Below are 24,984 nucleotides of genomic sequence, written 5' to 3'. Positions count from 1 at the left end.
GTTATCAGCAGCCTTTGCCTGGCCCTCCTTGATCCTAGTTTGTGTGGAGAGGGGGCTTGGGCGTTGATCTTATGTATGTATGGCAGTCTCTAGGGCACTGTCCTTTGCCTATGCCATTCATGAGCGGCCTTTAAACCATTCAACACTCAACACTCCTATTCATTCGGTTTTTAAACTCATCTTTCGATATCTTCATAAGAATCAAGGTAATATGGCTATATTTGTCTTCTCAATTTCCAGAGGTCAACATATTCTTAGGAGTTTGGCAAATACCAATTGAATATTTTTACATATTGCAATGTTTGTATTTGTTCTTATGTCGGTTTTAAAATTTTCAATTTTAATGATAATTTGAATGTTTTTATTTCCAATTATTAAAAAATTTTTTTATGAAAAGTAAACTCGAAATATGAATATCTGATGATTTAGGTCTGTGGCTAATGAAGATTGAATACATTCAATGTTGTCTATACATTGTACCAACAGTGGGTCACTCGATCGTACGTAGTTCATTTTGTGCTTGTATCTTCGCTCTCCCCTCGCACTAAAAAGAACCTGAATAAACATGCCTGTTTTTCTCACCGGTAACGGCGTCGATTTTGAACATGAAGTTTCTTGTTGCCTTGAGCTTTTGTACATAAAGGAGAGTGTTCTATAGTACTCTCGGGATTGGGGGGGGGGGGGGTCTCTCTGACCTCCAACACATTCTTCTCTCTTCAGATGGCAACCCGTTGTCGCACTGCGGCTTGTGTGGCCATCTACATCTTCATCTCCCTTTGTTTATCTCAAAAATAATCCTTAGTTTTACGTTTTTTTGTTCTTTTATTATCTCTCCTTTTTTTTATCATCTACAGGTACAGAAATTTTATATTCCACCCTATCTCTACCACTAAAATCGCTACAACTCCTCCTTTTCAGCTCTCTCCTACTCAGCTGAAATCTCACACTATCCCTCTATCTCACACTTAAGCTTAAACCACTATGAAGTTTTTCACTTTACCTAATATCAATTTCTCTGACTACAAACTTTCAACTCCTTCCCGAGCTCTCCTACTTATCGGGACTTGCTACTAAAACTCTTTCTCTCCAACTCAGACTAAAGCCAGTGGGCTCATAGGACGATATTCCACAGTCAATCACTCCTTTTCAAACATCCCATCACCACCCAAAACCTATCCCAATATCCTAAAATAAATGTTGCAGAATATCCCTCACCCAACTACCTATCCCAATATATCCTACCTAAACACCTACGGGCTGCAAGATTGCAAAAGCCCGTGTCTGGCCAGGCAATCTTCAACAGAACAACAACAACATAGTACTCTCACTCAGTTGCTTTCATCCTGTGTTTAAGTCACAACCTTCTCTCGGCCTGTTACAACATGTTTGTGTCTGATTGCCTCTCTGATGTACGTATGTTTGCATATCTGCGTGTCTGTCTCTCTGGTTTATTATTTATGACTGACGTAGTCATTTGCCAGTTTATGTGTACTGTAAGATGGTTGCTTAATACCAGAGAATGGCTTAACATTAATGAACAACTCACACATTGAATCAGACAACCTACAGTTTAACAAGACGAATAAATCCTTTGAAATCATCAATCGTCCTAAGTAATAATTGGGTTAATCTTAAAAAACTAATATTATTTGTTAAGCTACAACCCTAGTTGAAAGAGCAGGATGCTATGAGCCCGAGGGCTCAAACAAGGAAAATAGCCCAGTGAGGAAAGAAAATAAGGAAACTACAAGAGAAGCAATTAACCCTTTCACCTTAACAAATGAAATAAAAATATTTTAAGAACAGTAATAACGTGAAATAAATCTTTCATATATAAACTATAAAAACTTGAAAAAAAAACAAGAGGAAGAGAAATAAGATAGAATGGTGTGCTCGAATGTACCCTCAAGCAAGAGAACTCTACCCCAAGACAGTGTGGTGTATCTGCAAACCTATTCTTACGCAACACGAGAATGTATAAAGAAAAAAAAATACATAGAAAGGCACTAGAATATCTACCAAACTCAAGTTATTGCTTCATTTTAAAAGCAAAATCTTTGAAATATTTATTTTATGATTTTCCGAAACACACCAAGTCAATCAATACCTAAACGTCCTCTAGGATGGAAAGTACATAAAAAATCCTCTACCAATATCTATTTATTGTTTCCCCACATTCCTCTGTGGTATTTCATAAATGAAAAAAGTTTCGTATAGCAATCGACAACAAAGGGGAAACGTGTAGGCAGAACATATGTGTAAAATTGCCCTTTTGTGAAGCTGCAAGTCCTGTGTTAGAAATTGACTATAGCAATTTATTTCGCTGTGTCTGGTTATAGTTTCAATATTTAACAATAATTATAAAAATAAATAACAACACATACTATAATAAAAATAAGAATTATCATTCGACATCCTTCATGGCACAAGAAACGCTTGTAAATATTGCAACCGCTTTAGGGAGCCTTGTGTTCAAAACCGTCTGTGCGCATGCGTCGAGTCAAGTGGTTTGTTTACATTTTGAAACTCTCCCTTGTTGTAGGACAGATGGCCCAGCCACATAGCTTCTAAAATGATCAAGCGTGACTCATGACCCCATTTTATTTTGTATCTTTTCATGACTACTAAATATAAAGGGTTAGGCTTATATCTACTATACATGAACATACGCTACCGGGGTCCAAAGCGATGTCAGGCAGGGCAGCTGATGGGGACTACAGTCTACCCCATAGCCAAAGCAAAGTCCTTCGAAAAAAAAAAAAAAAAAAAAAGGAAACCGTGCTTACCCCATACATATGGGGAAAAACACATTAATAAAATATCTACTGACCTCTAAAAAACATTTCGTATAAACATTTTTTTAATATGACGATCAGTGATGATATTTTTCTAAGCTTAGACAGTCCTCTGATATAAGAAGGACACTCCAAAATCAAACCATTGTTTTCTAGTCTTAGGTAGTGCCATGGCCTCTGTACCGTGGTCTTCCACTGTCTTGGGGTAGAGTTCTTTTGCTTAAGGGTACACTCGGGCACACTATTCTAGCTTATTTCTCTTCCTCTTCTTTTGTTAAGTTTTTATAGTTCATATAGAAAATATCTATTTTAATGTTGTTACTGTTCTTAAAATATTTGAGTTTTCCTTGTTTCCTTTCCTCACTGGGCTATTTACCCTGTTGGGGTACCTGGGCTTATAGCATCCTGCTTTTCTAACTAAGGATGTAGATTAGCAAGTAATAATTATAACACTGATAATAATAATAATAATAATAATAATAATAATAATAATAATAATAATAATAATAATACGAGTAAAACTTACTAATGGAATTGTGAAATGAACTGAATGATTGATAGACAAGAGAGTTATTCTATGCGAATGATTCGGACTATTAAGTCCTTTCTGGTCTTCTGCAAATTTTACTCAAGTGTCTGATGAATCAAAAGTATTAAATAACATGGAAGTATCCATTTGAATATGTGGTTTAATATCCTGTTAATTGGGTATTACCCGTGTATATATATATATATATATATATATATATATATATATATATATATATATATATATATACATATATATATATATATATATATATATATACATATACTTACACATATTGTATTTATAGTATATATATATATATATATATATATATATATATATTCATATATATAAATATAGATATGTATATATATATACACACACACACATATATATATATATATATATACATATATATATATATGTATATATACATATATATGTTTACATGTCTATATATGTATATACATATATGTATATATACAGTATATATATATATATATATATATATATATATATATATATATATATATATATATATACATACATATATTTGGACGAGGTAGGTGAGGTTGAATAAGATATACATTACTTAATTGACGTATCCACGGAAAACCACAAAAAGAGGATATGGAAACTTGGTACCCAAGAAGACAGCTACACAAATCAAAGGTGTGAAATTGGGCCGAAGTGTTCTTGCAAATGCAGATTACATTTCTGACTAGAATTACCTTCTTTTGAGGTAATCAGTATTAATTCAATAATATAATTATACTTTGCTTGCTAGATTGCTTTACCTTGCGAAAAGCATGGGCTCTTGCGTTAGCAGCCCTAGAATAATTATGCGGGCTAAATGCAATTGGAAATGATAAGAGTATTACATTAATCTTAATAAATCGTATAAGGTCGTTATTACATGAACAACTTTAAATGACATAGATCTAATTGAAGGGTATTTTATGGAGAGTCATTATTCATAGATCTTTGTCGGTTCATTAAGAATAAAAAAAGAAGAAAAAAATTATAAATATAGATCTATATCACTGAACAGTTTTCTAATTATGGAATTTCACTCAAATACTCTGCCATTCATGCCACACAATATATGTTATGTTAGAAGGTTTAAAGGCAGCTCATGAATGGCAGACGCAAGGGACAGTGACATTGCCCTACCAAACAGGACAATGCTCTTAAGACTGACTGACCATATATACATATGATCAGCGCCCAAGGGACATTGCCCTATCAAGAAGGACAATGCCCTAGAAACTGACCATATATACATATGATCAGAGCCCAGGCCCCTCTCCAGCCAAGCTAGGACCAAGGAGGGTCAGGCAAAGGCTGCTGATGACTCAGGAAGTAGACCTACAGGCTCCCTAAAATCTCCCATCATTAGCTTACAAAAATGGTGATGTTGCAGCGGCCATAGGAACTAACGAGTTTGAGGGGGACTTGATCCCAGTCTGGCGATCACCAAGCAAGGACGTTACCAACAGGCCACCGCAACTCTATGCCTCAAAAAGAAGAAAACGGGAGACTAAAATACTATGAATTAGAATGGGCACTCGATAGAGTGCATAGCTTCGCCAATACCACATAATAACACTAATAATCATACTTTAAGTGACACAAAAAAATCAGAATTGTTTCTTTCAAAAATGAATGTTGCCGAAGATTTTAGTCATCACACCAAAATTCACGAGGAATAATTTCTTGTCTTTGAAGTATCGGAATCTCTTGAGAGTACAAGGGTTCATCTCTCCATTTCTTTGAGAAATCTCTCTCCAAAGCAGACGGACATGACAATGTGACATGAGTAGTGACTGAGATGAGGAGCACCTCAACTACGACATCGCAAGGTGAATGCCTCCACCAGGAAATCTACATTATAAAAATGGATGTACCATTGTATGACAGGACTAACATCCCCCCAACCTCCGGCTCTTAGCCGGAATGAAATATTAAACGGAGTTTGGAAGAGCGACGCTCCCTCTTAAGCTAAAGGGATTCTGGCCCTTACGGAAGGCGGGGACGCTTCGTCTTTATGAATATAACAATCACTTCACTTTCCGGGGAACTTTGATTTCTGATTTCGTGAATGAGCATCGATTGAGGTATAAAGGTGAAAACTTATATTCTACTTTATGGGATTTCGACCTTGTGGTCAGTGGATTCGGCTTTTGTTCAGAAGGGGTATAACCATTTGCGCCCCCTTTTTAATAATAATGCAAGGCTTATCTGGAGCCGTCCATTAATTTACAGCACTGGTTATTTAACATTCTTATCGGTGTAATATATATTTATAATATGTCACCGGGAAGAATTATGGCGAGAGATTTAATTGATTTATCTACATAATCAGTACATCATAGATAACTGTTCATTAGCGTGAAATTAGCATAGGTAATATGCAATAGTATACTTAAGCATAAATGAAAATCTCCCCTTCTTTTGTTATTAATATTTAAATATTCCTACAAACGTTTATACGTACACTCGGCCACATATGTATGTATGAATATTTATCACGAACACTCGTGATTTTAATCAACGACATATCAACCACAATGACATTTAATATCGAATTCAACCTTTTGGAATGTATATCCAATGGAAATTAATTTATGATAAATGCTTGTGGCCGGGCAAGGATTCGAACCTACGCCCTGAGTCGAAACAATGGCAGCAAAGTCTTCTATCCAACCAGGCTACGTAAGGATTCGAACTTATGCCTCTGAGTCGAACCAATCCCAGCAAAGTCCTCTAACTAACCATGTTATCAAGATAGCATGGTTGGTTAGAGGACTTTGCTTTCATTGTTCCGACTCAGAGGCATGGGTTCGAATCCTTGCCCATCCAGAAGCATTTACCATAAATGAATTTCCAGTGGATATACATTCCCAAAGGTAGAATTCGATATTAAATGCCATTATGGTTGATTTTTACACAAATGAATGTATAAAATGAAAATTGTTTAACGTTAATTGATTGGCGATTTTTTTTCTTCAAATGATTCAATCAAGTCGATCAGACCCAAAATGAAAATCTATCAATCAATAAACAGCATATTCACACCTGCAATTTGAGAGCCTTCCTTGACATAATATTTCATGTTGCTTCTTATATCTTTTCGAAATTCTATCCTCTTCCACCATTAGCATTAGTAAAGAAAAAGGCTGTTCTTTTAAATTTCTACTACTACAGTTATTATTATTATTATTATTATTATTATTATTATTATTATTATTATTATTATTATTATTATTATCATTATTACTTGCTAAGCTACAACCCTAGATGGAAAAACAGGATGCTATAAGCCCAGCGTCTCCAATTGTGAAAATAGCCTAGTAACGAAAGGTAACATGAAAAGTAAAATATTTTAGGAGCAACAAAATTAAAATAAAGATATTCTAAATAAACTCTAAAAACTTTAACAAAACATGAGGCAGAGAAATAAGATTGGACAGTGAACTCGAGTGTACCCTCAAGCAAGAGAACTCTAACCCAAGACAGTGGAAGACCACGGTAGAGAGGCAATGGCACTACCCAAGACTAATGAACAATGGGTTGATTTTGGAGTGTCCTCCTAGAAGACCTGCTTACCATAGCTAAAGAGTCCCTTCTACCCTTACCTAGATGAAAGTGGCTACTGAACAATTACTGTGCAATAGTTAACCCCTTAGGTGAAGAAGAATTGTTTGGTAATCTCAGTGTTGTAAGGTGTATGAGGACAGAGGTAGAATAGGTAAAGAATAGGCCAGATTATTCGAAGTGTGTGTAGGCAAAAGGAAAATGAACCGTAACCAGAGAGAAGGATCCAATGTAGTACTGTGTGGCCGGTCAAAAGACCTAATAACACTCTGGCGGCAATATCGTAATGGATAGTTGGTGCCCTGGCTAACCTACTACCTACCAATTCTATTTAGATTATCTTATTTAAACTTCAGAGATTACAATTTCATCTGATACTATAGTCCATTTCTTTTAGCGATGCATACTTGCACCGACTCGCGGCGGTGCCCTTTTAGCTCGGAAAAGTTTCCGGATCGCTGATTGGTTGGACAAGATAATTCTAACCAATCAGCGATCAGGAAACTTTTCCGAGCTAAAAGGGCACCGATGCGAGTCGGTGCAAATATGCATCGCTAAAAGAAATGGACTATAGTTCCTTATCCAAATTCAGAGGACCGAAATGACATTAAGTAAATTCGCAATGATTGGGAGAGAGTCAACAGTATCAAAGTAAATGTTTGTAATACATATAAAAAGATTTATATTCTAGAGTAGCTTTAATGATTTACCGAACATTAAACACCTGTTTATTGATTGAGTCTTTAAGGAATTACTTGGCAGTCTCTAGGGCAATGTCCTGCTTGATAGGGCAACGTCAACTGTTCATTGCCTCTGCCATTCTTGAGTGGCCTTTAAAACTTTATGATCCTTTAGGAAAAACAGATAATACGAAATGTTGTGAATGTTTTTAAAATATTTTATTTTAATTGTGCATTACTTCTTATATCGTTTATTTATTTCCTTATTTCCTTTCTTCAAAAGGATATTTTTCCTTGTTGGAGCGCTTGGGTTTATAGCATCTTGCTTTTCCAATTAGGGTTGTAGCTTAGCTAGTAATAATAATAATAATAATAATAATAATAATAATAATAATAATAATAATAATAATAATAACTATTATTATTATTATTATTATTATTATTATTATTATTATTATTATCAGTAATATTCATACTAATAATACTAATAGCAATAATAATAATAATAATAATAATAATAATAATAATAATAACAATAATAATAATTTGCAATGCCTCCCACCGAAAATATAAAAAACAATCAAAGCTCTTGAACAAAGCAAGGAATAATAGATGAACTTTTCTCTTAAGGAAAACAAATGAATAATAATAATAAAAAAAAACAGTATGGAGATGAAAAAAAAAAAGAAAAAAAAAAGAGCATCGGATCCAGAAGTGTAATCATGAAAAGAAATTAGAGGCAGTAGCCAGGTAGGCGACCTGGATTAGATTACTTGAGGGAGGCGAGTCCAATACTGCCACAAAACTTTTCTTCCTTCTTTACTTATTGGATGGGAAAGCTCGCGGTGCCCTTCTTCCACGGGAAAGACACCTACCAATACGGGGTAAGGTTTTATTTGCTGGCGGTGCTGTTGTTTTGCTGGGGTCTATGTCACAAAGGGATATTTTCCAGTTTTATTATTATTATTATTATTATTATTATTATTATTATTATTATTATTATTACTACTACTACTAATAATAATAATAATAATAACAATTATTATTATTATTATTATTATTATTATTATTATTATTATTATTACCTCCGCCAACGAAGTTGAAAGGAGGTTATGTTTTCACCCCTGTTTGTGTGTACGAGTATGTGTGTGTGTTTGTGAATAGCTTCCTGGCCACAATTTTAATCGTAGAGTAATGAAACTAGCAGGGATTAAATGTTATGTAAAAATCTGGAAATGATTAAATTTATGAAGGTCAAGTCAAGGTTGAAGTTCAAGGTCAAGCAAAATGTCCTATTCACGTAATCAGCCTAAGTTTAGACATCGTTGTCACAAAGACTTCAAACTTAGTTCATATTTGAGTGTATGAAAATCCACGCCAATTAATACATTTTAAGGTCAAAGGTCAAGCAAAAGGTCAAGCAAAGGGTCGAGAAATAAGCTGCCACGGCAAATGTCTGCGCTCTACTGAGTGTTCCTCTAGTTACTTTTATTATTATTATTATTATTATTATTATTATTATTATTATTCTTATTATTATTATTATTATTATTATTATTATTATTAGGTAAGATACAACCCTAGTTGGAAAAGCAAAATGCTATATAAGCCCAAGGGCTCTAACAGGGAAAAAAAATAGCCTAGTGAAGAAAGGCAATAAAGAAATGAAAAAATATATGAGAAGTAATGAACCATTAAAATAAAATATTTCAAGAACAGTAACAACATTAAAACAGTTATTTCATATATAAACTAAACAACATTTAACCAGATCTTTCATATATAAACTATAAAAAGAGACATATGTCACCCTGTTCAACGTAAAAACCTTTGCAGCAAGTTTGAACTTTTGAAGTTCAATCGATTCAACTACCCGATTAGGAAGAGCATTCCACAACATTTGCTATTTTGGTTATAGGTAAAATTAGCTTCCTAAAGATTATATTAACAATGACTACTATATTTAATAATGGAACACTGGTGTTATTATCTAAGGATGTAACATATTTAATTTTTCTATCGTTAATCCATTCGTTAGTCTATCTATAGAGTTTATAACAAAATATTTATTTACTAGTGGTTAGTATGAAATCCTTTTATAATTTCACGCATGACCCAAAATTAAAAGAATATCATTTTCATAAACTAAAAGCAATTTGTTCTAAGGCTTTAGTAAGGCTACAAGTTTCTGATACATAAGTTAAAACTGGTAGGACTATCTCATTAAATACTATTGGTTTTACAGACAGTGGCATTTTACATTTCACAATCATTCTGTTTTCCAAAAGCTCTCCAGTAAAATAAATAAAATAATATTCATTATTAAAATTATTACTCATTTTGTTTTCCAAAAGTTCTTCTTTAATAAAATTATTTACATTATTAAAATTATTATTAAAGAAGGTAAGCAAAGAGTGTCTTATTTTTTTTTTATACTCTACATTTATACTCCTCTTTAAGTCTGTCAAACATAAGTCTGTACCGACTTTACTTTTTCTCACAATGGAACTATCCAATGCATATCTAAGCATACAATTAGTAGTAAAATGAAAATGAAAAAAGTTACTCAGCAATGATATAAATAATTTGAATTTCAAGTATGCAAATTACTATGCAAAATTGCGCTCTGCATTACGCGTAGTCTTTTAAAGCTTTCTTTCCAGTTCCAGAATTTAATTCCAGGAAATCCCAGAATTCCATGAAAAAAGAATTTCTTGCTAAATTTTTATCTACTGAATATTAATGAACCCTTTTCAGGATGAGCCACCTTGGAGAATTAGCTTGCCTTATTCTATAAAATTTCTTTCATTATTATTATCATTATTATTATCATTATTATTATTATTATTATTATCATTATTATTATTATTATTAGCTTGCCTTATTCTATAAAATTTCTTTCATTATTATTATTATTATTATCATTATTATTATTATTATTCTTATTATTATTATCAGCTTGCCTTATTCTATAAAATTTCTTTCATTATTATTATTATTATTATTATTATTATTATTATTATTATTATTATTATTATTATTATTATTATCAGCTTGCCTTATTCTATAAAATTTCTTTCATTATTTTTATTATTATTATTATTATTATTATTATTATTATTATTATTATTATTATTATTATTATTACTATCAGCTTGCCTTATTCTATAAAATTTCTTTCATTATTATTATTATTATTATTATTATTATTATTATTATTATTATTATTATTATTATTATTATTATTATTATTACCTCCGCCAACGAAATTGGAAGGAGGTTATTTTTTACCCCTTGTCTGTGTATTTGTTTATGAACAGCTTCCTGGCCACAGTTTTAATCGTAGAGTAATGAAACTTGCAGGGATTAACTATTATGAAAAATGCTGGAAATGATTAAGTTTTGGAAAGGCAAGGTCAAATGTCAAGGTCAGGGTCAAGCAAAATGTCCAATTCACGTAATTAGCCATAGGTTTGGATATAATTGCCACAGATTATTCAAAATTGGTTCATATTTACGTATATGAAAATCCATGTCAATTAATACATGTTAAGTCAAAAGTCAAGGTCAAGGTCGAGCAAAATGGTCGAGAAATAAACTGCTGCGGCATAGGTGTGACCTTCTAGTTGTTATTATTATTATTATTATTATTACTATTATTACTTGCTAAGCTACCACCCTAGTTGGAAAAGCGGGATGCTATAAGCCCAGGGGCTCCAACAGGAAAAAAAAAGTCCAGTGAGGAAAGGAAACAAGGAAAAATAAAATATTCTAAGAACAGTAGCATTAAAATAAATATCTCCTATATAAACTTTAAAAACTTTAACAAAACAGGAGGAAGCGAAATAAGATAGAATAGTGTGCCAGAGTGTAACCTCAAGCAAGAGAACTCGAACCAAACGCAGTGCAAGATCATGGTACAGAGGCCATGGCATTAACCAAGACTAGAGAACAATGGTTCGATTTTGGAGTGTTCTTCTCCTAGAAGACCTGCTTACCAAGAGGAAAGTGGCCACTGAACAATTACATTACAATAGTTAACCCCTTGGGTGAAGAAGAATTGTTTGGTAATCTCAGTGTTGTCAGGTGTATGAGGACAGAGGAGAATATGAAAAGAATAGCCCAGACTATTCGGTGTGTGTAAGCAAAGGGAAAATGAAAATTAACCAGAGAGAAGGATCCAATGTAGTAATGTCTGGCCAGTCGAAGGACCCCATAGCTCTCTAGTGGTAGTATCTCAACGGGTGGCTGGTGCCCTTGCCAACCTAATGCCTAACGTTTAGTTTCTTCTTCGTCTTTCCTTTCTTGAAAATGTCGTTTACAGTGCGAGTGCTCATTAGCCCCATTTCTCCCTAAACTTCAGGAAATATTCCCTAAAGTTCCCCAAGGGAAAATTCCTCTCGCCCGAAACTGCTCCTAATCATCTCGACTCACTCGCAGATAGGGAGAAATGCTAGGGGTAAAAAAAGCCGTCTTTCTCTGGCATATCAATTTCGCTTCTCGGGGGGCGAGGAGGGGGGGGGGGGGGGGAATCACGTGCAATTGTTCCCCGAGTTTGGTAGGGCCAAAGACAGGAATTACTTGCGATAAGAAGGACCAAAATGACGCTTGTTTGAAGCTATCCTGTTAAAAAACAGCAATTTTAATCAGAAATTCTCCGTAAAAATATACTGTTCTCAGCCGTATTTCAGTAAAATACAGGCGATCGTAATTTCACTCTACTTTTTTATTATCTTTAACGAGTTGGTGACCGCAATATCACCCCTTTACGTCAATATATCCGTTTTTAAAACGGTAAATGCCTGGTAACATTTATTCCAGGATTTTTACGTTTTTTTACGGCAAATTTTTACCAGTAAAGGCAACATTTATGCCAGTATTTTTCCGTTTTTTTACGGCAAATTTTTAACAGTAGAATGGCATTGCTTGCACGAAATATTTAAAAAATAGAAAATAATGATGAAAAAGGGTTGAATTAAAATTCTCAATTTCCAGAGAAGAGAAAAGGACTAAGAACACTGGAATAAATTACCTGGAGATGAATTCCTTCCTCTATTCTGGAATTTCTCGTGTGTCATCTCCTTAATGGGTCTTTCGGAAATTTGCACCCCTCCCCCCCTCCCTTTTTTTTTGAGTGCTTTTGTCATTCCAGATTTTATACTGGAGAGATAAATGTCTGAGGCAAATGTCGCATTAAGCTTGTGGATCTCTTGGGAATTAATTCTTCTTTTTTTCTTTTTCCTCTTTCAATTGCTTATTACCTCTGCCAACAAAGTTAGGAAGAGGTTATGTTTTCACCCCTGTTTGTGTGATTGTGTATGTGTGTGCGCTTTTTTGTAATGAAACTTGTAGGGATTAACTGTTATGTATAAAGCTGGAAATGATCTCTTAGGGAATATTTTTTTGCTCTTTCAATTACTTATCACCTCCGCCAACGAATTTGGAAGGAGGTTATGTTTTCACCCATGTTCGTGTGTGTGTGTGTGTGTGTTTGTTTGTGAACAGCTTCCTGGCCCTAATTTTAATCGTAGGGTAATGAAACTTCCAGGGATTAACTGTTATGTAGAAGGCTGGAAATCCTTAAATTTTGGAAGGTCAAGGTCAAAAGTCAAGCAAAAGTTAGATCTCTTAGGGAATAATTCTAATTTTATTCTTTTATTTTTGCGCTTTCAATTGCTTATTACCTCCGCCAACGAAGTTGGAATGAGGTTATGTTTTCACCCCTGTTTGTGTGTTTGTTTGATTTGTTTGTGTGTGAACAGCTTCCTGGATACAATTTTAATCGTTGGGTAATGAAACTTGCAGAGATTAACTGTTATGTAAAAAGCAGGAAATGATTAAATTTTGGAAGTTCAAGGTCAATGGTCAAGCAAGATGTCCAATTCACGTAATCAGCCACAAGTTTGGATATCGTTGTCAAAGAGACTTCAAACTTGGTTCATATTTGAGTGTATGAAAATCCACGCCAATTAATACATGTTGAGCTCAAAGGTCAAGGTCAATAAAAAATCCAAGCCCATTAATACGTGTTAAGGTCAAAGGTCAAGGTCAAGGTCGAGCAAAAGGTCGTGAAATAAGCTGTCACAGCATATCCATGTAATAATTTAACCATTATTTTTGACGGGTCGCGTACACTATTAAGATTATAATAAACAAACGACGATACCACTCATAACAGCAAGGCAGCCGAAAGAAAAAAAAAAGAAAAAGAAAAAAGTGAGGTAGAAATGAGCCTTCTCTCACACAACCACAATATTGCCTATTGACGTCGAGTTATCAAGCTTCCAGAAGCCTACCTCTCTGGACCCCCCACCCCTCCCAGGCTTCCTGAGTCTGGACCCTTCCTCCCCCCACCCACCCCCCATGACGCGGACATTGACACCGTTGATATTAGTATTGATTTCAGGTCCTGCGGTTGATTAGTGTTTAAATGGAGAAAGGACTAGGGATCGAGTCCCGCTCATACTCGTTAGTTCCTCTGGTCGATACAACCTCACCATCCTTTTGAGCTAACAATGGGTGGTTTGGGGGAGCCTATAGGTCTATCTGCTGAGTCATCAGCAGCCATTGCCTGGCTCTCCTTAGCCAAAACTTGGGTGGAGAGGGGACTTGGGCGCTGATCATATGTATAGTTTCTTTGGTCGCTGCAACCTCAACATCCTTGTGAGCTAACGATGGGGGGTTTGGGGGAGCCTATGGGTCTATCTGCTGAGATATCAGCAGCCATTGCCTGGGCCTCCTTGGTGCTAGTTTGGGCGCTAGTCATATGTATATATGGTCAGTCTCTAGGGCATTGTCCTGCTTGCTAAGGCAATGTCACTATCACTTGCCTCTGCCATTCATGAGAGGCCTTTTAAAACCTTAAGGATTGTGGTGGCCAATGCGGTAACGTCCCTGACTGGTGAACGCCAGATTGGGGTTCGAGTCCCGCTCAAAACTCTTTAGTTCCTCTGGTCGCTACAACCTCACCATCCTTGTGAGCTAACGATTTGGGGGGGGGGGGGTTAGGGGGAGCCTATAGGTCTATCTACTGAGTCATCAGCAGCCATTGCCTGGCCCTCCTTAGCCAAAACTTGGGTGGAGAGGAGGCTTGGGCGCTGATCATAAGTATAGTTTCTTTGGTTGCTGCAACCTCACCATCCTTGTGAGCAAAAGATGGAGGGTTTGTGGGAGGATATAGGTCTATCTGCTGAGTCATCAGCAGCCATTGCCTGGCGCTCCTTAGTTAAAACTTGGGTGGAGAGGGGGTTTGGGTGCTGATTATATGTATATATGGTCAGTCTCTAGGGCAATGTCACTGACCCTTACCTCTGCCATTCATGGGTGGCCTTTAAAAGCCTTTAAGTACTGGCGGAGAAATATACGGTGATGCTGCGTAGGTAAAATAGTGTCTAGAAAACTTAGTTATTTTGTATTTAATGATAAATCTTGTTAAAACAACAATATAAACAACAGCGCACAACAAGGACGATAATAAAAGTAACAATGATGGCTAATAGTATTACTGCCATTAATATTCAATTGAAACAGAGAAAGGAAAACAGTTTGGATAGAAATAAATGAAGACCTCATTCGAGGACATTGGATATATACCTTACACACACGTGCATACACCAACGTGTGTATATATATATATATATATATATATATATATATATATATATATATGTATATATATATACATATATATATATATATATATATATATATATATATATATATCTATATATATATACATATATATATAAATATATATATATACACACACACACACACACACACATATATATATATATATATATATATATATATATATATATATATATATATATAATCATCATCACCCGTTCGTAGTCCACTGCAGAACAAGGGCCTTAGACATTTCCTCCCAACTGCGTCTGTTTATAGTCTTTCTATGTCAGTCCACGCCCGCAAACTTTCTCAGTTCGTCAATCCATACACACACATACAAAAAACACACATATAAACACACATATATATACTGTATATATATACATATATATATATATATATATATATATATATATATATATATATATATATATATATGTGTGTGTGTGTATATATATGTAAATATCACCCACGAATGGCATTTAATACCGAATTCTATCTTGGGAATATATATCCACTTGGAATTCATTTTATAGTAACAGCTTCTGGCCGGGTGTAGATTCGAACCCCGGTATTAAATGCCATTCGTGGGTGATATCTACATTGATTGAAATCACGTGTGCTTGTGATATATGTTCACACACACACACACACACACACATATATATATATATATATATATCTATACTGTATATATATATATATATATATAACAGAAATATATGCATATGCACAGAAGTGTACATTTAGTATGCATATAATTAATTTTACCAGTAAAGTATTTAATAAAATTTCACATTCCCATACCATAAAAAATGTCTCCTATTTTCGTCTCCCGCTTCTTTCCACGCAACGCTAAGAGAAAAGATTTGTTATTCACACAAGTTTGGATGTAGAGATCCTACTGGAATCGACCTTATTCTACTTTCAGATTTGTTTTATATTGGATCAAGAGGGGCCGAGAGTCTTGTTCCAAACTCTTCACTTGGAAAGATTTCTTCTGTTTGGAGAAAGTTTTGGAAGCCGTGTGATCCATAAACATATTTACCTCCGGCAACGAAGTTGGGAGGAGGTTAAGTTTTCCACTGTTTGTTTGTTTGATTGAGAATAACTTTCTGGTCACAGTTTTACTCACAGAGTAGTTAAACTTTCAAGGATTAATTGTTTAAGCTTGAAAACGTGATAGTGATTAAATCTTGGAAGTCCTAGGTCAACAGATCAAGGTCGAGCAAAAGGTAGTTTGATGTGTGAACACCTTCCTGGCCACAATTTTACTCATGGAGTATTGAAACTTTCATGGATTAATTGTTATACTGAGACGTGCAAGTCTTATAATTTTGAAAGTCCCTAGGTCAAAGGTCAAGGTCGAGCAAAAGGTCGTTTGTATGTGAACAATTTCCTGTCCACAATTTTTACTCAGAGAGTAGTGAAACTTTCAGGGATTAATTGTTATACTGAGACGTGCAAGTCTTATAATTTTGAAAGTCCTATGTCAAAGGTCAAGGTAGAGCAAAAGGTCGTTTGTATGTGAACAATTTCCTGTCCACAATTTTACTGATAGAGTAGTTAAACTTTCAGGGATTAATTGTTATACTGAGAGACGTGCAAGTCTTATAATTTTGAAAGTCCTATGTCAAAGGTCAAGGTAGAGCAAAAGGTCGTTTGTATGTGAACAATTTCCTGTCCACAATTTTACTGATAGAGTAGTTAAACTTTCAGGGATTAATTATTATGTTGAGATGTGGAAGTGACTCAATTTTGAAAGTCCTAAGTCAAAGGTCAAGGTCGAGCAAAGGGTCGTTTGTGTGTGAACAACTTCCCGACCATAATTTTACTCATAGAGTAGGGAAACTTTCGGAGAATTTACGACTAAAACTACGTTTTTTTTTTTTTTTCTAAGTGTTAAAGTAGGAGCTTATTGTAAAGTCTCAGGGTCACATTACATTAATTCTATACTTATACCGTACAAACCATTATACTAAAAAATTTAGAGAACAAGTGTCAATATATCGTAACAGAATTTACGTCAAATTAGCTGTTTATATTTTTTAAAGTTACTCATTATGGAAAATTTTTGTTGAAGACCAGCTTCACATGAAACGTAGATATTTGTTTTTTTATACTTATTAGATGCTTTCTTTTATTTTATAAGTTGAGGGTTATTAAAGATTATAATGAATGTTTAGTTTGGGATTTTTTTTTTTTTGAAGAATTGTTTACTATTCCACAATGATGTTTACTTTGGTTTTGAGATAGAAAAAATAGTATGAATTAATGAATTCTAAAAAAATACGTTTTATTTAAAAAGTGATATGTAATTTAATAGGCAAGAGGAGAGAGAGAGAGAGAGAGAGAGAGAAGAGAGAGAGAGAGAGAGAGAGAGGAGAGAGAGAGAGAGAGAGAGATGAACACAAGGTTGGGCCAGAAGAAAAAATTATTAATGAATTCTAAAAAAATGTCCTAGTTTTATTAAAGAATATGCAATTCAAAAAGCATGTGAGAGAGAGAGAGAGAGAGAGAGAGAGAGAGAGAGAGCCCACCCCGAAAATAAAAGGATTAATGAATTCTAAAAAAATGTCCTATTTTTATTCACAATTATGCAGTTCAAAAAGCAAGAGAGAGAGAGAGAGAGAGACGAGAGAGAGAGAGAGAGAGAGAGAGAGATGATCACAAGACGGAGCCAAAAAAAAACTGATTCTAAAAAATGTCCTAGTTTTATTAACAATTATGCAGTTCAAAAAGCATGAGAGAGAGAGAGAGAGAGAGAGAGAGAGAGAGAGAGAGAGATGAACTCAAGCCGGGGGCCAAAAAACTGGAAGGAAATTTTTGTCACCCAATGTGATTATCATATCTGACGAGCAACGATTTTTTTTTTTTTTACTTTTTACTTAAAAAAAAAGTAATGATTTTTTTTTTTTTTTTTTTAATTTACTAAATATCCTGAAGGGTCTTGGAACTGTAAAAAGGAGAGGGAAATTGAAAGAAAAACGGCGCGGACTTTACTATAAAATTATCAAATTAGCCCTCGTACATATTTTGTAGAATGTATAGAGCATCTTCATAATAATACACTCGATGTGAACACACACACACATACAAACATATAAATATATATATATATATATATATATATTTAAATATATAGACCCCACTCTCTCTCTCTCTCTCTCTCTCTCTCTATATATATATATATATATATATAGTTTTTCTTTTTTTCTACTCCAAAAATATCTTTGTAAAATAAGTACATTTTACAAATTGCGTCCTCCGTTTTTCAAGCTCACCAAACTACAAAATTATCTATAAGTTTCCCCCCCCCAAAAAAAATATTCTAGTTTTAGAAGGCCTATTGTTTTCATAATAATGTACGCCCGCACCGTGGAAAATTATCGTTTTTTTTCGTAGGGTCCTGATTATCCATGATCAGTTATTATCCATGATCATCCGATGATTATCCATGATCAGTTATTAATGATGATAATGATGATAGATATCATTGTACAGGAAAGTATAATGAGGCGCATTTTGTGATGGTATTTTCCTTCTCCTCGGGATATTTTAAGTGATATATTTCTAATATACTTCGAATTCCTCCATAAGGAGAGTTATAAAATCTCTCTCTCTCTCTCTCTCTTCTCTCTCTCTCTCTCTCTCTCTCTCGTAGTAGAAATTTGGATATTGGAATCAATCAGGTATCGCCAAATACACTCGCCAAATAGCTAGACGTTTATTTGTGCAATTTCTTGCATGTAATGTAAAACACACACATATATATAAAGAGAGAGAGAGAGAGAGAGAGAGAAGGAGAGAGAGAGATGAGAGGAGAGAGAGAGAGGTTTTTTTGTTTTACGAAATTTTATCTATTTCACCTGGAAAATCCAGGTGAGAGAGAGAGAGAGAGAGAGAGAGAGAGAGTGAGAGACGCACACGATTATTTTAGTTTGTAAAAATTTCATTGTCATTCAATTTCACCTGAAAAATCCCGGTTAAAGAGAGAGAGAGAGAGAGAGAGAGAGAGAGAGAGAGAGGAGATTTTATGCTTTACGAAATTTTATCAATTTCACCTGGAAAATCCAGGTGAGACGAGAGAGAGAGAGGAGAAGAGAGAGAGAGAGAGAGAGACGCACACGAGTATTTTAGTTTGTAACAATTTCATTGTCATTCCATTTCACCTGAAAAAATCCTGTTGAGAGAGAGAGAAGAGAGAGAGAGAGGAGAGAGAGAGAGAGAGAGAGAGAACTAACCCGCGTGGACCCAAATTCATATCATGTCAAACTTTCATAAAAGTCGATGTTTCAAAACTCGTTAGATCTGCGAAGCCGTCGGACTCAGGGGAACCAAAAGTTATCTTCCCGACAGTGTGCAAACTTGGCTTGTGAATGAAAGGGGCTCATTTGGAGCTCGCCAAATATCAAATACTTAATCCAACAGAATTCATTAGATTATTATTTAACCTGAATATGTTTTCAATGTAGAATTACTGAGAGAAATCTAGTTTTTCTATATAATTACATGAAAATATTTTTACACATTTGGCAGCTCGCCAAATATCAAATACTTAATCCAACAGAATTCATTAGATATTATTATTAACCTGAATATGTTTTCAATGTAGAATTACTGAGAGAAATCTAGTTTTTTCTATATATTTACATGAAAATATTTTTACACATTTGGAGCCCACGAAATATCAAATACTTAAATCCAACAGAATTCATTAGATTATTATTTAACCTGAATATGTTTTCAATATAGAATTACGGAGAGAAATCTAGTTTTTCTATATATTTACATGAAAATGTTTTTGCTTTACGTAAGGTTAGCTTTTGGAAATGCTACAAAATTTTTTATTTTAAAATCGCAAATATTTACATGATTTTTTTTCTATACGCAAGGTATATAGTTACATGCAAATATTTTTCCTATACACAAGGTTAACGTTATGAAATTCTACAAATTTTTTATTTTGAAATCGCAAATATTTACAGGATTATTTTTTTTCTATATGTAAGGTTATCTTTTAGAAATTCTAATTAATTTTATTTTGAAATCACAAATATTTACATAAAAATGTTTTTCCTATGCACAAGGTTACTTTTGGAAATTCTACAATATATTTTGATTTTGAAATTGCATATATTTATATGGAAAAGTTTTTTTCTTTAAGTAAGGTTAACTTTTGGAAATTTTAACTTATTTCGATTTTGTAATAAAAAATATTTACATAAAAATGTTTTTCCTATACACAAGGGTTAACTTTTAAAATTTGCAATTTATCTTTATATTGAAATCACTAATATTTACATGAAATTTTATACTCTACACAAGTTTATCTTTTGAAAATTCTACAATATATTTTGATATAGAAATCACAATACAACATTTACGACAGACAAGATTCCAATGAAGAGTTAAAGGAGAATGTATGATTTTCAAAACAGAGAGAGAGAGAGAGAGAGAGAGAGAGAGAGAGAAGAATTTAGGATTCGAAGATGTGTTAACAGACAAAAATATGATTTGGTTATAAACCTAATAAAGATGAGAGAGAGAGAGAGAGAGAGAGAGAGAGAGAGAGAAGAATTTAGGTTTCGAAGATGTGTTAACAGACAAAAACTATGCTTTGGTTATAAACCTAATAAAGATGAGAGAGAGAGAGAGAGAGAGAGAGAGAGAGAGAGAGAGAGATAAATGAATAGAAAGTTCAGCTTAATAATCTTAAATTCCCTTTTCTGAGGATCATGGATCAGAAAGAGACACACTTCGATGCTCTTTTGTTTCATCATAGACGGGGTAAAGGGAAGATTCAATCCCCTTTAATACCATCAAACTCTTAATCAGCGGCTCATCAGGTGCATAGATAGAGCCCCCTGATACCGAGAAGGAGAGGGGGTTGGGGGGTTGGGGCTGGGGGGTGAGGACCCCCCTAAACCAACCCTGGATGTGATTACCTAGAATCTTCGGGCTCCAGGGAAGCACCTTCTGTCTCTGGGTGTGTTGTGGATCCAAAGTGGGGCTGGGCCAGGAGAGGGGAGGTAGACTGAGGAGGGGGGGTAGTGTGAGGGGGGGGGGGACTGGGGAGTTGTCTGGGGTTCAACTGGGGAGCTGGGGTAAAGAGACGATTGGTTATGAGAATGACTTTGTCTGGCGACTTATAATCAAGGGACAGATTTAATGAATCCATTCTGTTTATTTTCTTTCTTTTTTAATATATATATATATATATAATATACATATATATATATATATATATATACATGTATAATATATATATATATATATATTTATATATATATATATATATATATAAATATAATATATATTACAAAATTTGTTATTTCGCTAAAATTTCAATCATTTAAATTCATTTGTATTTCAATCTATTTTCTATAATGATGAAAACTTTGTTCACAAATTTGAGTTTTTTTTTTTTCATATTTGTTTTCAGGGCTTTTCAATGATCAAACTTTTGTTCTATACTTATCATAGTATTTTTGTTCTTTACTTATTATATTATTTTTGTTTTCTACTTATCTCATTCTATTTTTGTCCTTTGCTAATCTCATATTTCATTCTATTTCTGTTTTTTATTTATCTCATTTTATTTTCCTTTCTTTACTTATTGCCTTCTATTTCTGTTTATACAAATCTCATTCTATTTCCGTTCTTTACTTATCTCATTGTATTTCCGTTCTTTACTTATCTCACTCTATTTCCGTTCTTTACTTACTTCATTCTATTTCCGTTCTTTACTTATCTTATACTATTTCCGTTCGTTACTTATCTCATTCTATTTCCGTTCTTTACTTATCTCATTCTATTTCCGTTCTTTACTTATCTCATACTATTCCCGTTCGTTACTTATCTCACTCTATTTCCGTTCTTTACTTATCTCATACTATTCCCGTTCGTTACTTATCTCATTCTATTTCCGTTCTTTACTTATCTCATACTATTCCCGTTCGTTACTTATCTCACTCTATTTACGTTCGTTACTTATCTCATTCTATTTCCGTTCTTTACTTATCTCACACTATTTCCGTTCTTTACTTATCTAATTCTATTTCCGTTCTTTACTTTCACTGTAACTATTTTCTTAGTTTGTATATATTCCGCAAAATTTGTCATCGAGATTTTCCTTAAAACGAGACTCGACGTGAAAGAAGTATGTTCGTAAAACGAGACGGTTCGTAAAACGAGACGGTTCGTAAAACGAGATTCTTCGTGAAACGAGACTCGTCATAAAAAAAGAGGCTGTTCGTAAAAACAAGACTATTCGTGAAAACGAGACTGTCCATAAAATGAGACTGTTCGTAAACGAGACTGTCCGTGAAACGAGACACGAGACTTCGTGAAACGACACTGTTCGTAAAACGAGACTTTGTAAAAAACGACACTGTCCGTAAAACGAGACTGTTCGTAAAACGAGACTTTCGTAAAACGAGACGATTCGTAAAATGAGACTGTTCGTAAAACGAAACCGTCTGTGGAACGAGACTTTCGTAAAACGAGACTTTTCGTAAAACAAGACTTGTCGGTGAGAGACTGTCCGTAAAACGAGACTGTTCGTGAAACGAGACTGTTTCGTGAAAAGAGATCTGTTCGTAAAACGAGACTATTCGTAAAACGAGACTCATGTACGATTTCCATAAAACTGATGAAATGTGAAGACTTCCCTTCATCGCTAATTGAATAGAATTCCATTCTCTGTATCTCCGTTTCATGAAGAGCACTTTATTGTCTATGAAATTCATTTGTTTGTCATTGTATTTGATAAGAATTATAACGAATGGACACGTTTATTACTTTGGGGTTGAGAGAGAGAGAGAGAGAGAGAGAGAGAGAGAGAGAGAGAGATAAGTTTTTTATGCTGTACAGAACTTCAAGGTAATTCAAATTCACCTGGAAAAATCTTGGTTAGAGAGAGAGGAGAGAGAGAGAGGAGAGAGAGAGAGAGAGAGAGATAAGTTTTTTTATGCTGTACAGAACTTCAAGGTAATTCAAATTCACCTGGAAAATCTTGGTTAGAGAGAGAGAGAGAGAGAGAGAGAGAGAGAGAGAGAGAGATAAAGTTTTTTATGCTGTACAGAACTTCAAGGTAATTCAAATTCACCTGGAAAATCTTGGTTAGAGAGAGAGAGAGAGAGAGAGAGAGAGAGAGAGATAAGTTTTTTATGCTGTACAGAACTTCAAGGTAATTCAAATTCACCTGGAAAATCTTGGTTAGAGAGAGAGAGAGAGAGAGAGAGAGAGAGAGAGAGATAAGTTTTTTATGCTGTACAGAACTTCAAGGTAATTCAAATTCACCTGGAAAATCTTGGTTAGAGAGAGAGAGAGAGAGAGAGAGAGAGAGAGAGAGAGATAAGTTTTTTATGCTGTACAGAACATTCAAGGTAATTCAAATTCACCTGGAAAATCTTGGTTAGAGAGAGAGAGAGAGAGAGAGAGAGAGAGAGAGGGAGAGAGAGAGAGAGAGAAAGTGTTTTTATGCCGTACAAAACGTAAAGGTAATTCCAATTCACCTGGGAAAACCTGGTTAGAGAGAGGAGAGAGAGAGAGAGAGAGAGAGAGAGAGAGAGAGTGTGTTTTAGGCTGTACAAATATTAAGGGTAATTCCATTTCACCTGGAAAATCCTAGTGTGTGTGAGAGAGAGAGAGAGAGAGAGAGAGATAGAGAGAGAGAGAGAGAGAGAGAGAGAGTGTGTGTTTTAGGCTGTAAATTATTAAGAGTAATTCCATTTCATCTAGAAAATCTTAGTGAGAGAGGGAGAGAGAGAGAGAGAGAGAGAGAGAGAGAGAGAGAGTCTATTTTAGGCTGTACAAATATTAAGGGTAATTCCATTTCACCTGGAAAATCCTAGAGAGAGAGAGAGAGAGAGAGAGAGAGAGAGAGAGAATTCTTTAATCCATTTATTTACTTTTTACACTAGTGATTTGTTGACAGCTTCTCAATATATTTAGATATCAATCGTATAACTTGGGTGAATATAAACAATGACATTGTTATCCTTTTGAAAAGTCTCTCTAATAATCATCGTTCTCAGATTGAAATGTGTTTCATGAAATAACGTTTCTTTAAAGATGAAAGTGTTTTTGCAATTCTTAGTAAAATTGTTAGGAAATGAAAACCGGTGAAATTTGTTATTTTCGAAATTTCTTTAATAAAGGTTCATTTTAAAGTTTTACTAAATGTGAAAGTAAAAGTAGGAATGATAAAAGACTTGAAATAACGTTTCCTAAAACATGAAAGTGTTTTTTGCAATTTTAATCAAATGTCAGGAAATGAAAACGAATAAAATTTTTTTTTTAAAGACTTAATTGGATCCTTTTCTCTGGTTACGGTTCATTTTCCCTTTGCCTAAACACACATCGAATAGTCCTGGCCTATTCTTTACATATTTTCCTCTGTCCTCATACACCTGACAACACTAAGATTACCAAACATTTCTTCTTCACCCAAGGGGTTAACTATTGCACTGTAATTGTTCAATGGCCACTTTTCTCTTCGTAACGGTAGAAGAGACTCTTTGGCTATGGTAAGCAGCTCTTCTAGGAGAAGGACACTCCAAAATCAAGCCATAGCCTCTGTATCATGGCCTTCCACTGTCTCGGGTTGGAGTTCTCTTGCTTGAGGGTACACTCGGGAACACTATTCTACCTTATTTCTCTTCCTCTTGTTTTGTTAAAGATTTTTATAGTTTATATTGGAGGTATTTATTCTAACGTTATTGTTCTTGAAATATTTTATTTGTGC

This window comes from Palaemon carinicauda, chromosome 8, assembly GCF_036898095.1.
Source record: "Palaemon carinicauda isolate YSFRI2023 chromosome 8, ASM3689809v2, whole genome shotgun sequence".
NCBI lineage: Eukaryota > Metazoa > Arthropoda > Malacostraca > Decapoda > Palaemonidae > Palaemon > Palaemon carinicauda.
This window is presented reverse-complemented; position numbering follows the sequence as displayed.